The following is an 18,840-nucleotide window of genomic DNA, read 5'->3' as shown; positions in this document are numbered from 1 at the left end:
ATGGACAGAGCTTGAAGGCTTCATGTTAAGTAAGATAAGCCAAAAAGAGAAGGACAAATACCAAATTAGCTCAATCATAGGTGGAACTCAAGAAAGAAGGCAAAATACAAGATAAAACTTGAAATAGATATGGTCTGTTGCAGCAAGGTCAAGGAAGTGACAGGGACAGTGGGAAAGCGGTTAGTGTGGCATTAGGGACCCAAGATACAATGGCAGAGGAGAACATAAATTGGTAGTGTGCTGATTCCTATTACAGAAAGACAAGAGAGTACTCATGTGACAATGACTGTCTAGTAAATCATTATTTCCCTCATAAAGCATAATTAAAATATAGAAATCATACACCTCAAGAATAAAAAACCTAATAACCCAATAGAAAAGTAAAAAAAAAAAAAACCAAAACTAATAGTTTCTGAGAAGGTATACATATGGCCAATAGACATATGAGGAAATGCTCCACCTCACTTGTCATTAGAGAAATGCAAATTAAAACTAAGGTTCCACCTTACACCTGTGAGAATGTCCTACATCATGGAAACAGATGACAATTGTTGAGGCTGTGGGAAAAAAGGAACTCTGTTACACTGTTGGAAGGAATGCAAACTGGTTCAGCCTCTATGTGGAACAGTATGGAGAGTCCTTAAATGAATAAATGGAAATACTTTGTGATCCAGCAACATCAGTCTTAGGTATATACCCAAAAGGTATGTACCTTATTCAGTGAAACATATGCACCCCTATTTTCAGCGCTAAATTATTTACAATAATCAATAAACGGAAGGAACCTAAAGGTCTACTGGCAGACAACTGGATAAAAAAGTAATGGGAGAAAGGGGGCAGCAGCCAAAGAGCTGAAAAGGTTTGGGGGTCCAGTGTCCTCTAGTGGAGAAATCTGGTGACTGGTAGAGTGTGCACATACCAATTTAAGGGAAATATGAAACCCATGTGACAACAGCAAACAGATTTACAGATAGAATAGAATTAAATTTCCTCAATTTAAAAAGATCAAATTGATTTTTACTAAGTGCATCTAAACAAGCTACCTAAATTTAACTCTACTATCCATCTCCAGGTTTAAAAAAAAAGATGAGTATATTCTTTAAAGTGAGACTGAGGAAATCTGAAGTGAGAACTCAGAACTTTCAAACATGAATTTGATCGCTGATAACATACATGCCAGATCTGGATCTCTCTGATCTCTAAATAAATAAATAAGCTTCATCAAAAGCATTGAAAGGTCAATGTGGATCAACAATGGTAGGGAATGTTCCATTCTCCAAAAGGAAGGTGGGCATCATAATCTACCACTTGAGGAAGATGGGTCCTGAAATTAGTGCAGCCTGAAATGTTCCTAGCCATGATCACAGAATGTGAGCTCAGACCTATAGGGATGCAGAAGTTACATAGGCTCCTGTGCTGAATATGGGCCCCAGATAAAATCTATGAGGTTTACAGTTAACAATATTTAAATACTTTTCCCATATTTGGGAGCTACTTTCTTCCGTGATCTAGCTTTCTGGTCCTTTTTCCAACTATGACACCATCTCCCCAGATAATACCTAGCATCCACTTGCATGTTACCTGTCAGACTCAGGCAAAACCTAATAAAGCTATGGGCCCCTTGAAATATACCTAAAATAGACCTACTAGCTTTTTCCAAAATGGAGACCCCCAAATATTCATCTGCAATATTCTTGTCTTTAGGTCCATAATTAATCAAAAACTTGTTCTGCTTTATACTTTAACTCTTTTTCAGCCACCAGATTCCAGATGCTACCATGATGCCAGCCTGACTTCCTTGGGCAGACGACCCCACCAATATGTCCTGGAACCCGGTCTCCCCAGAGCCCTGCCCCACTAGTGCAAGAGAAAGAAAGGCTGGGCATATGTATCAACCTGCCAATAACCCATGTCCAGCAGGGAAGCAATTACAGAAGCCAGATCTTCCACCTTCTGCATCCCACAATGACCTTGGGTCCATACTGCCAGAGAGATAAAGAATAGGAAAGCTTTCAAGGGAGGGGATAGGATATGGAATACTGGTCGTAGGAACTGTGTGGAATTGTATCCCTCTTATCTTATGGTCTTATCAATATTTCTGCTGTATAAATAAATAAATAAATATGTTTAAAAAAACATTGAGAGGCAAGAGAGATAGCACAGTGGTTATACAAAAGAGTTTCATGCCCAAAGCTCTACAGTCCCAGGTTCAATCCCCTATACCACCAAAGTCAGAGCGAGCAGTGCTCCATTGAAAAATAATAATAATAAATAATTAAATTATAATAAAATTGAAATTTCCTTAGTGTAGGATCCATTAGTAGCATGTGGATCCATTACTTCCACCTTTACCACATTTTTTTCTTTTTTTTTTTCCTTTTTGTTGCCCTGGTTGTTTTATCGTTGTGGTTATTATTACTGTCATTATTGATGTCGTTGTTGCTGGATAGGACAGAAAGAAATCGAGAGAGGAAGGGGAAGAGAAAGACAGACACCTGCAGACCTGCTTCACCGCTTGTGAAGTGACCTCCCTGCAGGTGAGGAGCCGGGAGCTCGAACTGGGATCCTTGCACCAGTCCTTGTGCTTAGCGCCATGTGTACTTAACCTGTTGTGCTACCGCCTGAGCCCCCCACTTTCCCCCCACATTTCCCCATTTCTTTACCAAATGTCATAGGAAAGATGCTGTAAGAGAAATTTCTGGAGAGAATTTAAGTATTACATTAAGTAATGTCTCTCCATTCCTACCTTGTTAGGTTTTGCTAAGCTACCAAAAATTCATAGTTCTACTGTAAGCTGATGCTAAATCATAAAAAAGGAATTAGTAGCTACGTTTAACATGTAAATACCAAAGTTTGGTGATGTACGGACAAAGCGGACTGGGATTTATTTCTTTCTCAGAGCATTCTGGCTAGGAACTGGTAGGAACATGGCAAGAGTAATCTACCATGATAAAGCAAGAAAGCATAAATACAAAAGAAATGTAGTGGAAAATATACTCACTGGGATACTACTCTGTAATTTAAGAAATGATACTGTGTTCTTCAGGACAAAGTGAATGTACTTTGGTGATTAGCCTTAATGAGGTGAAAGTCAACTACCAGATGACTTTGCTCATTTTTGGAATGTGGAGAATTGAAACACATGACATGGAGGAGAAGGACTACAAGAAAAAGGAGGAGGGAGGAAAGAGGAAAAGGAAAAGGAGAAGGAAAAATAAAATAAAGAGAAGCAACAACAGTAAAAAATCTAAGACTTTGCCCACACCTGCAGGGGGAAAGCTTTGTGAGTGGCAAAGCAGGTTTGCAGGTGTCTCTCTCCCTATCTCCCTCCCTCCTCTCAATCTGGCTGTCTCTATGCAATAAATAAATAAAGATAATAGAAATTAAAAATAAAAGTCTAAGACTGTAGTAATTATCTGGGGGAGGAGGGACTGCACGGAACTTTGGTGGTGGGTGCCTTGCAGAACCTTACCCCTATAAACTAACAAACCACTATTAAGACACTAATAATTTTTTAAATTTTATTTATTTGTTTATTTTTCCTTTTTTTGCCCTTGTTGTTTTTATTGTTGTTGTAGTTATTATTGTTGTTGTTATTGATGCCACAGTTGTTGGATAGGACAGAGAGAAATGGAGAAAGGAGGGGAAAACAACGAAGGGGAGAGAAGATAAGACACTTGCAGACCTGCTTCACCGCTTGTGAAGTGACTCCCCTGCAGGTGGGGAGCCGGGGGCTAGAACCGGGATCCTTAAGCGGGTCTTTGCGCTTTGCGCCAAGTGCGCTTAACCCATTGCGCTACCGCCCGACCCCCGACACTAATAATTTTTAATATTTATTTATTTATTTATTTAATCCCTTTTGTTGCCTTTGTTTTATTGTTGTTATTGATGTCGTCGTTGTTGGATAGGACAGAGAGAAATGGAGAGAGGAGGGGAAAGACAGAGAGGGGGAGGGAAAGACAGACACACCTGCAGACCTGCTTCACTGCCTGTGAAGCGACTCCCCTGCAGGTGGGGAGCCGAGGGCTCGAACCGGGATCCTTACACCGGTCCTTGTGCTTTGCGCCACCTGCGCTTAACCCGCTGTGCCAGACCCATGACACTAGTAATTTTTTTTTTAATGTAATGGGATATAGACTGCATGAAATACTACTACTCTGCAATTTTAAAAGATGTTAAAGATGACACTGTGTCCTTCAGGGCAAAATGTATAATACATAGCGAAGTAAGGAGGTAAGAAACAAGTACTACAAGTGTTGTTCATTTGTGGAATATAGAGAATAGAAACCCATGAACTTGCAGAGAGAGAGAGAGAGAGTATATGAATATAACCAAACTGTCTCTAAGATGTTTTTGAGAAGTATGAACGTTATGGGGGGGTGGGAAAAGAATTTTGGTGGTGGGTACAGAGTAAAACTACACCCCTGTCATCTTACAATCTTGTGTATCATTATTAAATCACTGGTAAAATGTGGGAAAATAAATAAAAGGCCATCTTGTCCGTTAGATAAAAGAGTAATGAGAACTTATGTATAATTAACAATTAATATTTATGGCAGTATCACATGATCACTATTGTGGAGAAAGAGTGCTATCTCTACACTTATCTAACCAAGAAGTACTTATATGAGTAGTATAGTGAATTGAACCACATGAACTTGAAAAAAAAAAAAAAGCCAAACTCCCTAAGACCTTAGGAGAACCATGACAGTTATTGTCCTGGGTTGGCACAGAAATTTGGTGGTGAGAGAAGTATGGAATTATATCCTTATAATTTAGTGAGTAACTATTAAATCAGTAATAAAAATACAAAAAAACCCACTTTACGAGGCATAGATAAAAATTATCTTACTGGAGTGTCTTTTGGAAAAATAAATATTAGGTGCATGAAGCTTTGTCCCGAAGACTCCAGTCCTTTTACCACCAGAGAAGAATGGAGAGGAAAATATTAGATCGTAGTGCTCATCCACAGGGGAAAAAACAAAAAAAGCATATTCCCTAACATTAACCTACAAATCATGGTGAGCAGTGAGGGACTTGAGAAAAAAAAAGAAGTGTCTTGCCTTTACCTATTGCTGTCTCAGAGAAAAGCTTATTTTTACTAAAATGCAGCTCCCCCACCCCGACTCTCTACTCTCCCACCCCACACCAAATTTTCCTAAAGTTTTTATATAGTTTCTATCATTGTACAGCACTAATAATGTCTGAAAATATAGGAATATTCACCGTTCCCTGAAATGAAGTTTACTAATCATAAGAATGTTGCAGTCTTATCCAGTGCCCTTTATTTTGTTTCTTTGCAGACCTGGAAATACGTAATGAAGAGCCAGACACAGCTTTTTCTAGTTCTACAGAAACTTGAGTTTGAGAAAGTATTTTCTGATGAAGAAACTCAAGGAGAGAGCTAATCTTTAGAGGTGATGAAAGGGAGAAAATAGAGCTTGAAGGAATTCTGTTAAATGAGATAAGCTAGAAAAAGAAGGATGAATATGGGGTTATCTCATTCGTGGACAGAAGTTGAGAAATAAGAACAGAAAAGGGGAAAACGAAGTAGAATTTGAACTGGGTTCTGTGTATTGCACCAAAATAAAGGACTCTGTGGGGAAAGGAGCTTGCAGCTCCTGGTGCATGAGGACCTAGGCTAGGGGTGAGAGTGTTTTGCAGAAAAGTGAGGAATTCTACATAGGTACCAACAGCTTTATTTACTGTAAACCAATAACCCCCACAAAGATATTTTTTAAAAATTAAAATGTTCTGGGAAGTAGGAAGGTGTGGATACAGAAATTTAGTGGTGGGTGTGGTGTGGAACTACAAATTGTAATCTTACAATCTTTTAGCAAACTATTAATAATAAATAAAATATAAAAATGAATGTAATAAGTAAATAAATACACACAAAAATTAAAATGTTCAAACCTGAAATCTCTAGTATTAGAAAAGCAGGGAAATCAGATGACCAACCCCTTAATATAACCTCTCCTTTCTCTATCAAACATTTCCATCCTTCAATCCTTTTGCTTACTGCAGGCAGGAACACCTAAACCATGCATGTACCATCAGATAAATAGGAATAAAGATAATGCAACAGAGAAAAAAACTAGCTACATTCTCCTTCCCCCCCCTTAATAAGGGGCTTAGATGGGGAAAAATATTCACTTGAACTGGAGTTAGGAAAGGGGGACTTACACTATAATAAATACATTGTCAATTTGATTAGTCTTGTTCTTAAGTAAATGCTGAAACTTTGACAATGATCATGTTAAAATTCCACGACCACATCTTTAAGCATCTAAAAACTAACACTTCTCACTTTTCTAATTTCTCTTCTCCTCCTCCTAAACATAGGCAACACATCTTATTTTCTTTGCTCACTGGGTAATTTATAGGCAATCAGAAAAATTCGGGGGGGGGGGGAGAAACTGGGTAAAACAGAAAATGGCAATGTTCTGAAGTTGTTTAACTTTTCTAATAGGTATGTGTTGGAGTTTTTTTTTTGATCATTGAAGATCTATTCAATGAATAGGCTGATTTATTTAATAGACTCGGTACACCAAATACTGCAATGTACTCAAATAATTATTACCATCTATCAAAGCAGTTATTTGACTAAATATTTGTTTTCAATGTAATTTCCTTTAAATGACTTTGTGTAGTCCACTCTACAATCAACTCGTGGTTAATTTTAATCATGTCATAACATGTTATGTTATGTATGTTAACAACTATTTGATGTAGTTCTCTGAGAATATTCCCAGTGTCATTTCAACTCCACCAAAATTTTATTCTTACATTCCTAGTGACAAATTACCAGTTAAGTAATATCAAAGGTAAACATTTAAAATGCACTCAATGTCCTTTCCTTTTTTTAAAAAAATATTTTATTTATTCCTTTTGTTGCCCTTGTTGTTTTATTGTTGTAGTTATTATTGATGTCATCGTTGTTGTATAAGACAGAAAGAAATGGAGAGGAGGGGAAGACAGAGAGGGGGAGGAAGATAAACACCTGCAGACCTGCTTCACCACTTGTGAAGTGACTTCCCCACAGGTGGGGAGCTGGGAGCTCGAACTGGGATCCCTCCGTGGGTCCTTGCGCTTTGCAACATGTCCGCTTAACCTGCTGCACTACCACCCAACTCCCTGTCCTTTCCTCTTATGGTATTTTACGCTCTGGTTTCTTTTAAAAACCAAAATTTCCCAACTAATTGCTAAAACCACAAGTATGAATACTGTCAATCTTTTTTTTTAATTTTTTATATTTATTTATTTATTTACTGTTTTGTTGTCCTTGTTTTTTATTGTTGTTGTAGTTACTATTGTTGTTGTTATTGATGCCGTTGTTCTTGGATAGGATAGAGAGAAATGGAGAAAGGAGGAGAGAAAGACACCTGTAGACCTACTTCGCCGCTTGTGAAGTGACTCCCCTGCAGGTGGGGATCTGGGGGCTCGAACCGGGATCCTTATGCTGGTCTTTGTGCTTGCGCTTAACTGGTTGAGCTACTTGACTGACTCCCATGAATACTGTCAATCTTAAGAATCTGGCTGAAATGACAAAAGGGCATGGTTTTTTGTGTGTATGAATATGTCCATAGGGTGTGTGGGAGCAATTAAGATTGTTGAGGACAAATTTTCTCATTTTACCATGATAGATGTCTGCAAAACACTCTCATCCCCAGCCTATGTCATTTTTCACCATCATGCAACAGGATCCCAAAACACCCAAGCCCCTCCTTCACCTCCCTTCCCAGAGTCCTCTGCTTCTTTTTCTTGCTTCTTTCTATCTGGGAAAGCCATCAAATCTCCCTACTCCATCCTAACACATATATAGATGAATTGTATCTTTCTCAATGCAATTGGATGCAATCCTGTGGGAGGTAGTAGATAGGGAGGTTATCCCAAGAAATAAAATAATATAATCATTAGCTGTCATGACCAGTTTGAGTTCCAGTATTATATATAATGATGCCTGCAAAAGTAAAAGGCTCATTTTGACCTCTTAGGTGAAGAAGTGTGAGAACTAGGAAAGAGGACTGGGGGTAGAGAGTGACAGACAGGGAAATCCCACCTCCATACAAGTAAATCTTTGACCTAGTAAGCAGATGCATTTCTGTTGTTGTTGCTTGGTAAAATGCACAAGAAATATTGTAGAAACCAGACATTGTGATAAGAATTTACTAGCCCAAATTTAAATCGCTCACTAGACAGATGGTTAATTATATTCACAGCAACATATTTCATGGATATATACTTTCAGACACCCAGCCAGTTTTATTTTATTAACTGATTCTCAGCTAATATGTAAAATGACAGCTAAAGCGTTTTGTTTCCTTCTACAAATATATTTTGAATTGCGTGAAAATTCTCTACATCCATGACATTGCATGGAGTATGTGTGCTTTAAATAAAACCTTTGGTCATATAATCAGTCTATGTGTAAAAGATATAAGAAAGATTCACTTCCTTTGAAACCCTAATGTTCTCCATCCATTAGAGAAGACCACTGAGAGACATTTTCTGAATAAACAGACTATGGCAGGAACTATCAGCAAGCTAGACTCTTGCACCTAAAACAACTGAGGGGGTATCAAAATTTCCCATTAAAATGGACTAGATGGGGGAAAAAAAAGTCTGGCAGTCCTATACACAAGTCGTGTATCTTCAGAGAGCATCTAGAAAATGGAACATTAACAAGAAGAAGCAGAAGTAGAAGCAGAAGAAGGAGAAGAAGAAGGAGGAGGAGGAGGAGAAGGAGTAGAAGAAGTAGTAGAAGAAGGAGGAGGAGGAGGAGGAGGAGGAGTAGAAGAAGTAGTAGAAGAAGAAGAAGAAGAAGAAGAAGAAGAAGAAGAAGAAGAAGAAGAAGAAGAAGAAGAAGAAGAAGAAGAAGAAGAAGAAAGAAAGAAAGAAAGAAAGAAAGAAAGAAAGAAAGAAGGAAAGAAAGAGAAAAGGGAAAAAAGCCACATAGCAAAGTATACTTAATGAACAGAATTCATTAATTCATCAATATGCTAGGAGTCAAAGCCCAGAAGCAAAATATGAAACCCACTTACTCAAAAATGCAACCAGGAGTGCGACAAAAATTTAGTGTCAAATGGAAATGCCATATTTTTAACTTCAAAAAGACAGATAAGCGTGCGCGGGTGATCTGGTTCCTCTTGAATCAGACAGACAGAAGCATTCATGCTGAAACCACTAAATTCCTTAGCAAAACCGCACCAACTCTAGAGGCAGGTTTCCACACTTTCTGGAGCTACAGAATATTCCCTGCACCGGTCTGAGGCCTCTCCGCCCCACTGAGTGAGATGGGCGCAGACGTGTGCTGCCTGGCGAGGCAGATAAAAGAGCCAAGAATCACGCAAGAGTCTGGTTTTACTACCAGAGAAAATGGGAAGGGTTAGCGCATCAGTTTCTGCAAGGGTGAAAAGCTGGAGAGGTTCTGTTGGGTTCTCACACTACCACCCCACCCCATGTAATACCTTCAAGCCGCACTGTAGGGGTGGCGCGTGCTCGGTTATGCTCAATGGTCGCCAGGGAAGCCCTGTGCGCGCCCGAGTTGCGGACCACCGAGCTTCGCACCTATGCCTCTTCCTCCCAACCCCACCCCTACCCACCCAGCATCCCTCATCCCTCACCTGGCCACCTCAACAACGTGTTTTCCAGTTCTCTGCTTAAAGCATGAGGTGTCTGTGCGGAACTCACTAGGCAGAAGCTCCCATGCTCTAACCAGAAAAGAGGAAGCACTCTGCCTGTCCCTGCTGTCTGGCTGCGTGCGTGTAAGCCTTGCGGCTCTGGCCCATTCGCTTCCCCTCCCCACCCCCAACCTTCCGCGCTAGCACAGAGGCCTTTCCTAGATTGCAGCGCAAGTCTAACATAGCCAGAATCTCTCGCCCTCGAGGCCTCGCTGCCTCATAACATACACACACACACACACACACACACACACACACGCACCATCTTACACGGCCATCCTCCCTTCCCCCTCTTCTCGTTCTGCTTCCCTCAATGCATTCCATCCCCTACTGTCGCTACCCCTAGTTAGCTGGGAAGCTGGAAAGGCCAGGAAGCTGGATAGCAGCGCTCTTACTCACCTAACAAGTCAACTCCTGGCACATCGTTGTCAGGCTGGGGCAATGGGCTCTGGAGGCAGCAGGGCCGCAGTCAACGCTTTGAAGCCGCCCGCCCTCCTGTTACCTAAGCTGTTCTAGCTGCCGCTGCTGCCGCCGCCTCTGCTTCAGCTCTCCACGATGGACGTGCCTCTATCCTTGGCTCGGTCCTCGAGGCGCCGCCACCAAAGCCTCGGGTTCGAGATGGAGTAGAGCTGACACACTCTGGCCCTGTAACTCAGCACCTCAGCGGCTACCTGCTGCTCCTAGGGTCCGTGGCTTGTGTGCACCACCATTCACTCCGACTGGGGCCACCGCACCAGCGGGCTGCGCGCGGCTCCTGGAGAGGCTGAGCGAGAGAGGCGGCTATCCAGGTTCACGCGAGGGATAGAGGAGGGGAGGGCGGCTGCTACTGTTGCTATCTGTTACAGCTATTGCTAAAATCTGCGACTGTCGCTCGCTACTGCCAGTGTTGCTGCTGCTGCGGCGGCGGCGGTGGCGGCTGCTGCTGCGGCTGCTGTGGCTGCTGCTGCGGCTGCTGCGGCTGCTGCTGCTGCTGCTGTTGCTACTGATAATGCTACTGATGCTACTGGTTTTCCTCCCCGGGTTCTCCCCCTGCTTCATCTGTCCTCCTCCCCATTTTTCTTCTCCTCCTCTTCCTCCTCCTCCCCCTCCTCCCTTTCCTCCCCCTCCTGCTCTTCCCTCTCCTCCCCCTTTCTCCTCCTCCTCCCTCTCTTCCTCCTCCACCTCCCCGTTCTTACCCCCCTTCCACTGCCTTCCTCAGAGATGCGGCAGGCGCTGCCTGGTTTCTGCTCCCCAAGCTGCCTCTGCTCATTCAGAAAAGCGCCCAGACTCAGACAGCTTCGCTTGCTTCCATAGCTATTGCTCCTGCCATTGTTTCCTCCAACAGGGCTGTTCTTACTGGAGGCATTCAACTCCCCCCTCCCCCAGCACAATCCTCCCTTTTCCCTCTCGCTCTCTCCTAACCCTTTCTACTGTCCCTTCCCGACTGGTCCCCTCCTTTTTGGTCCGTCTGTCCCTCCCTCCCTCCAGGTGCCCGGGAGCGCGCACTCCCCGGTCACCTGTCATAAAGGGCGCGCACTCCCTTCTTCCCCATCGCTCGCACTCCTATTATTGCAGCCCACCAAGCCGCTGAGTTCTTCTTCCCTAGGCAGACATATGGCTAGACCACACTCTACTACACCTTCTTTTGAGGGAACGGTGTGTACAAAGAAGGGAGCCCTGAAGTTTGGGAAAGAAAATTTTGATGGTTTCTTCTACCTATCCTCAACTTCTGATTGTAATGAGAGTGGGTCTCCTGGAGAAACTGAATGGCCATTCCTCAGAGAACTGGAGGTGGGTGTTACATAGAATAAAAGAGGAAAACAGGGGGATCTGAATATGGCCTGGAATGTAATGCGATCTACCTGACTGGTGAAACTGTAAAATCCATTGGGTTGTTATTTTCCTTTTGACTTCCTGGAAACACAACAGGAAACAGTGAAGGGTTGGAAAGCAACATAGGAGTGGTCATTCAGCACCCATGGAAACCTGGGTGTATGGTTGGGTTCTGAGACCTCACCAGCAAGAGCCAAGACAAGAGACGAAAAGATTGCTAGAACACAAAGGGTAGGATCAAGCTACTTGTGTGTACTTGCTCCAGCAAGCCGCTGTCAAAGTACAGCTTCTTCAGTCAGTCAGGGCCTGATTTCAGGGTTCTGGGCTGCCACCACTGCAGCTTCATTCTAGTCAAGGTTCAAACTCTGATAACTGATTTGGGAAACTTCCCAATATCATCCCCAAAAGACACTCTGTAGACTACCAAACAACCCCAATCCAGAAATAGTACAGGATAGGGGAAGCTATTTCATTTAACTAGGCAAAATGCAAGAAGCAAATATTCCAGATGTCCCTCTGCCTATCAAGTTCAAGGATGGATTCTAATATTGATAAACAAAATCATAAGATAACAGGGGTATAATTCCACAGTTTCCACCACAGAAATCTGTGTCCCCATTCCCTCCACTGGAAACTGCAATAGTTTTCCCAAGGTTACAGATATGGATTGACATATTTAATATTTTTTTTCTCTAGCCTTGCTTTCTCCTCCTTTCTAAGTCACACCTACACCTATTACTGCTTCCAAGTGTCCTTCCTTTTTTCCTCTTCTCTCTCATGGTCCTGATGGAATTGGAGTTCAGAACCTTCAGGTTACTTTCCCCTAACATTTCTCCCCCTCTTGGAGTATGGACCAAAATTCTTTTTGGGGTGCAGAAGGTGGGAGTTCTAGCTTCTGCAGTTGCTTCTCTGCTAAACAAGGACATTGGCAGGTTGAACTACACCCCCTGACTGTTTGTATCCTTCTCTAATGGGGTAGGGCTCTGGAGAGGTGAGGTTCTGGGACACATTAGTGGAGTTGTCTGCTTAGGGAGTTCAGGATGCAGTCATACTAGCATCTGCAACTTGGTGGCTGAAAGGCAGTAAGATATAAAGCAGGGGAAAATGTTTAACAAATAGAAACCAAAAACTAGGAATAGAGCATGTGAGAATAAGGATTTAATGGCCAAAAGAAGCTGGGAAGGTATGTTTCTAGAGGCGCATGATATTAATTTTCTTGAGCTTGATAGCTAACATGGAGGTGGATTAAAACTATTGCTTAGGAAGATGATGTCAGAATTGAGAGTAGGGCTAGAAAGCTGTATTAAGGCAGAAAGTATCTCCCAAACTTGAAGAAAATATAGAAATACAATTAACTATTTACCACATCTATCTGACCCAGGACCCATGTATATTCATATTTAGCACAGGAGCCTGTATAGGCTGGGCTCACAGTCCCTGTCAATCTGTGCTTGCAGTCCATGGTCACAGCTGGGAATATTCTAGACTGGACTCATTTCATTACTCATCTTCTTTGAGTGACAGAGTATGTTGACCCAGGATCCCTTCAGAAAGTGTGGTAGTCCCTACTGGTGCTACTTCATAGAGAGATCAAGGTTCTAGAGAGGCACTTGAAAAGGCTTATATAGAAACAAGCTAGAGGTATGGATCAGCCTGTCAATGCCCATGTCCAACAGAGAAGCAATTACAGAAGCCAGACCTTCCACCTTCTGTACCCCATAAAGATCTTTGGTCTATACTCCTAGAGGGATAAAGAATAGGGAAGCTTCCAATGGGGGGTGAGTGGGAATTGTATGGAATTGTACCCCTCTTATCCTACAACCTTGTCAATCATTATTAACTCACTAATAAAAAAATAGAAAGAAAGGGCTTATGATGACGTTCCTGATGGAAGTGTCCAGTGACGGTGAAAAGAGGGTTCTATTAGAGGTCCTGGCCCATCATAGCTATGGGCAAAACTTAGGCCTCCCTTGCAAGGGCCCTAAGTGATAGGATAGCCTGGCCCTAAGTGATAGGATAGACCAAGAAGGCCATCATTAAGTGAGCCCATCTTTTGCCCTTTTCCAGCTTTTGTAGTCACTTCTTTGCCTGACAATCTTGGGCTTTCTCCCAGTTGTTAACATGTTGAGTGTCATTGGTTGTATTCAAAACAGTACTGGGTTTATGGGGTCTGGCCTCAAGTTAGGGAGGAAATATGCCTAGGATTTTAGTGGGATCTAAGTTAACCTTAAGTTTTACTACATTTCCATGTTTGGTAATTGAAATAAAGGCTGTCATAGGGCAGTAGTTGCCCTTTAGTTGATCTATGCTTTTTGCCAGTTTGTTTCTTATTCAATTGTATATAATGTTTCTTGTAAAGATTATGAAGGGGTGACAGTAATGTTGATGCTGTCAAAAGAGATTAAGAGATATAGCTTACTTTCTTTTGTGTCACTGAGTAGATAGAGTAATTAAGGTAAGTAAAGTAGGGGTTAGAAGAGGAGGGTCTAGGTCTAAGTAATGAATATCTTAGTAAATCTATGGTGTCTTCTTTAGGCTACTCAACTAGATTGCCGAGCTTATTAGGTCTAAGTCTAATCACAGAGGAATATTAAGCACTTTTAATTTGAAGTATATAGTTGCCCCTAATTTATGGATATGTGTATACACATACCCAGTACCCTAAGAGCTAGCCTGTATCGAAGATCAGTAACTTTATTAGAGAATGCACCTTCTGAAATTGAACTAGGTAGCTCTATGTGTTAGGAAAGGTGTCACCAGATTATGGGACTTGGAAGATTTCCTTCTCAAACTTGGAGTCTCTGGGTATAATCTGAAGAAAAAAAACGCAGAACTAGCATAATGTAGCATGGTGGCACTGGTTGTATTGATTTTGTTGAAGTCAGCAGAAGCAATATAGCAGGGTATGGAAACCAGAGGAAAGGCATAAAGAAATACAGGTGAGGGGTGCGGGAGTGGTATACCTGGTTAAGCATACATAGTACGAAGCGCAAGGACCTGGGCAAGGATATAGGTTTGAGCCCTTTTTCCCTAACCACAAGAGAGATGCTTCACAACCAGCAAAATAGGTCTGCAGGTGTCTTTCTCTCTCCCTCTCTATCTTCCCTTCTCCTCTCAATATTTCTCTGTCTTGTTCAATAAAATGGGAAAAAGTGGCTGCCAGGAGCATTGAATTCATAGTGTAAGCACTGAGCCCCAGCAATAACCCTGGAGGAAAATTAAAATAAAAATTTTAAATATATATGCAAAAGTCACAGAGGTTCCAGGATTGGGAGAAATACAGATTTTTAAAGAGAATGGGGAAAGTTCTTTGTTGTAAAATTTAAAAAGGCAATACATAATAATACTTACCTGGCAGGGGAGGTATGATCATGAAGGTGGTTTTCCCAGGGCGAGGCTATCCATTGCACTCTGGATGTGCTGACCCCTGCAATTTTTGAGATTTCCTCTAATGTGGGAAACTCGATTGCATAATTTGTGGTAGTGGGGGACTGCGTTCACACTCTCTCCTGCTTAAAAAAAGGCACTACATAATTATTATTTATTTTATTTATTTATTCACTTTTGTTGCCCTTAATTTTTTTATTGTTGTAGTTATTATTGTTGTTGTTTTTCGATAGGACAGAGAGAAATGGAGAGAGGTGGGAAGGCAGAGAGAGGGAGAGAAAGATAGACACTTGCAGACCTGCTTCACCGCTTGTGAAGTGACTCCCCTACAGTTGGGGAGTCAGAGGCTTGAACCAGGATCCTTCTGCCTGTCCTTGTGCTTTGCACCACATGCACTTAACCTGCTGCGCTATCGCCCGACTCCCCATAATTATTATTTTAAGCAAGTTAGTTGGGAGCTTGTTTTTCTTTGAAAATCCCATTGTTAGGGTTTACCATGCTGTACTTGACCTCACCATGCTTTATGTCATTTATTATCTATTAATTTCAATATCTTAGATACTGACTGAACCAAGTGATTATGATATAGCTGGACTAAGGTATTTTTTAATTATTTTTAGAAATATTTTAAGCCCAATGTCAGAATATAATCAGTTTACAAACTTGAAATACTAAATCCTTAGATTAAATTAATATATACTCAGTACTAAAATCTAGGGAATTAAAGAACTTGAAATAGTATATTTTGCCCTGACATATTGTATTAATTCTAATTTATAAGATCATAAGTTAATGGGAGTATAGTTTTACACTGTCCCCACCACCAATTATCTATGTCCCTACCCACACTCACTGTGGTGGACCAGAAACCTACCCCTCCCAGAATCTTTTACTTTAGTGCAATACAGTCCAGGTTCAGCTTTGTGTTTCCCCTTCTGTTCTTATTTCTCAACTTCTGTCTACCAGTGAGATTATCCTATATTCATCCTTATCTTTCTGCATTATCTCACTTAACATTATTTCTTCAAGTTCCATCCAAGATGGGGTGAAAATGTTGAATTCTTAATATCTGAGATATATATATATCAGCCACTCATCTATTGTTGGACACCTAAGTTGCTTCCAGGTTTTGGCTGTTACAAATTGTGCTGCTATGAACATAGGTATACACAGATCTTTTAAAATGTGTATGTTTGATTCCTTAGGCTATATCCCTAGGAGAAGAATTGCAGGGCCATAAGGTAGGTCGATTTCCAGATCATTTGGGATGGGCATGCTTGCTTCTTTGGGATATATCCCAGGATCATAGGCTAAGTCCACTTCTAGCCTTCTGAGAGTTCTCCACAGGGGTTGGACCAATTTATATTACCAACGGCAATGCAGGGGGGTTCCTATGAGCATTTGTATAGCTATCCTTTCTGATGTATGCCATTCTCACAGGAATTAAGTGATATCTTACTGTTGTCTTTATTTGCATTTCTCTGAGAATTGATGACTTGGAGCATTTTTTTTTTTTCATGTTTCTTGGCTTTCTGGATGTCTTCTTTGGTGAATATTCTGTTCAGATCCTCTCTACATTTTTGGATGGGGTCATTTTGTTGTTGTTGCTGCTGCTGCTGCTGCTGAGTTTGGTGAGCTCTTTATATATTTTGGTTATTAGCCTTTTATCTAATGTTTGACATATAAAGATTTTCTCCCATTCTGTGAGACGTCTGTTTGGGTGGTGGTTTCTTTTGCTGAGCAGAAGCTTTTTAATTTGATGTAGTCCCATTGGTATATTTTTATTTTTATTTTCCTTGCAATTGGATTTATATCATTGAAGATGTCTATAATATAGATGGAAAAGAGTATTGATGATATATTTCTCTAATTGTTTGATAGCTTCTGATCTAACATCCAGGCCCAGGATCCACTTGGATTTTACTTTTATGTGTGGTGAAAGGACTGGTTCAGTTTCATTCTACTGCAAGTCTCAACCCAATTTTCCCAACACCATTTGTTGAAAAGACTCTCCTTTCTCCATTCAGTTGTTTGGGCCCCCTTGTCAAAAATTAGCTGTGTGTACATAGGTGTGGGGTTTATTTCTGGACTCTCAATTCTATTCCACTGGCCAGTGTGTCTATTTTTGTTCCAGTATCAGGCAGTTTTAATTACAGTGGTCTTATAATATAGGTTGAGATCTGGCTGTGTGATGCCTCCAGTTCTCTCCTTTTTCTTTGAAGACTGTTTTGGTAATTCTGGCTTTTTTCTGGTTCAAGATAAACTTTTGTGGCTTTTGTTCTATTCTCTTTTTAAAAAATTGGTGGAATCAATGGGGATGGCATTAAATTGTGTATGACTTTGAGTAGAATATCATTTTGAGGGGGATGGGTGGTGGCGCACCTGATTAATCACATGTAGTACCATGTGCAAGGACCAGTGAAATGATCCGGGTTCAAATTCCTGCTCCCCACCTGCAAGGGGTGGGTGCTTCACAAGCAGTGAAGCAGGTCTACAGATGTCTGTTTCTCTCCCTCTCTTTCTCCTCCTCCCCTCTCAGTTTCTCTCTGTTCTGTCAAATAAAAATGGAAGAAAAGAAAAGAATGACTGCCAGGAGAAGTGGATTCACACTGAAGGAACAAAACCCAGCTAACCCTGGAGGCAAAAAAATAAAAGAATATTAATTTTGACGATGTTAATTCTTATAATCCATGAACATGGAATGTTTTTCCACATTTTACATTTTTTTTCTATTTCCTTGATTAGTGACTCCTAATTTTCAGTATACAAGTTTTTCACTTCTTTTGTTACTTTTATTTCTAGATATTTTTTGTTTTTAATGCTGTAGTGAATAGGACGGATTTCTTCTTCTGATTTAGTGTTTACATAAATGAATGCCACCGACTTTTATATGTTAATTTTGTAGTCTGATACCTTACTATATTTCCTGATAATTTTCAGGAGCTTCTTGATGGATTCTTTAGGTTTTTCTATGTATACAATCATTTCATCTATAAATAGTGGCAGGATGACTTCTTCTTTTCCAGTCTTTATCACTATGATTCCTTTCTCTTGCCTGATTGCTATGTCAGAACTTCCAACACTATGTTGAATAGTAATGGTGATAATGGGCAGCCCTGATCTAAGTAGAAATGCTTCAAGTTTCTCACCATAAAGTATTATGTTGCTGTAGGTTTGTTGTATATGGACTCCATATCTTAAGGAATTTTCCATCTTTTCCCATCTTTGTAGTGTTTTGATCATGAAGGGATTTTGGATTTTGTGAAAAGCTTTTTCTGCATCTTTAGAGATAATATGTAGTGGGATTTTTGTTCGTTTTTCTTTCATTGATGTGGTGAATCACATTGACTGATTTACACACACAGACACACAGACACACAGACACACACATATATATATTAACCAGAGCACTGCTCAGCTGTGGCTTATGGCAGTGCAGTGCAGGGGATTAAACCTGGATTTTGGAGCCTCAGGCATGAGAATCTCTTTGCATAACCATTATGCTATCTACCCCCGCCCATATTTTTAATTTCTTTATTGAAGGATTAATGGTTTACAGTCAACAGTAAAATACAGTAGTTTATACATGTGCAAGATTTCTCAGTTTTCCACATAATAATTCAGCCCTCATGATTTAAATATATTGAAATAGCTTTACATTCTCTAGGGTAAATCCTACTTGGTCATAATGTATAATTTTTTAATATAAAGTTGTATCAGGTTGGCTAGAATTTTGTTCAATATTTTAGCATCTTTGTTTATTAGAGCTTTTGTTTGTAGTTTTCTTTTTTTGATATATATCCCTCTCTGCTTTTATTATCAGGGTGATATTGGCTTCATAGTAGATGGAATGGAAGATTCCTGTGTCTTCAATATTTTGGAAGAACTAAAGAGTATAAATATTAACTCCTTCTTGAAGGTTTTGTAGAATTCGTTTGTAAAACCATCTGGTCCATCT

At 40.7% G+C, this 18,840-nt stretch overlaps 2 protein-coding genes and 1 non-coding gene across 3 annotated transcripts in view; 1 reads left to right on the top strand and 2 right to left on the bottom strand.

The window, feature by feature from the left end:
• NEXMIF (neurite extension and migration factor) overlaps window positions 1–10,651 on the bottom strand; it is a 191,622-nt gene extending 180,971 nt beyond the window's left edge. The window contains exon 1 of the mRNA XM_016189560.2: window positions 10,083–10,651. The gene's annotated coding sequence lies outside the window, so the exon portion shown is untranslated. The remainder of the gene's footprint in view (window positions 1–10,082) is intronic.
• ZDHHC15 (zinc finger DHHC-type palmitoyltransferase 15) overlaps window positions 1–18,840 on the bottom strand; it is a 394,441-nt gene that overhangs the window by 36,311 nt on the left and 339,290 nt on the right. The gene's annotated exons all lie outside the window — the stretch shown is intronic.
• On the top strand, window positions 14,839–15,007 carry LOC132536098 (U1 spliceosomal RNA). Its single transcript, XR_009547777.1, has one exon. It is a non-coding gene; the product is annotated as a U1 spliceosomal RNA (small nuclear RNA).

The sequence above is a fragment of the Erinaceus europaeus genome, chromosome X (genome assembly GCF_950295315.1).
Source record: "Erinaceus europaeus chromosome X, mEriEur2.1, whole genome shotgun sequence".
In the NCBI taxonomy this organism is placed as follows: domain Eukaryota; kingdom Metazoa; phylum Chordata; class Mammalia; order Eulipotyphla; family Erinaceidae; genus Erinaceus; species Erinaceus europaeus.
The sequence above is the reverse complement of the archived record's forward strand: the minus strand, read 5'-3'. Positions and strand labels throughout refer to the sequence as shown.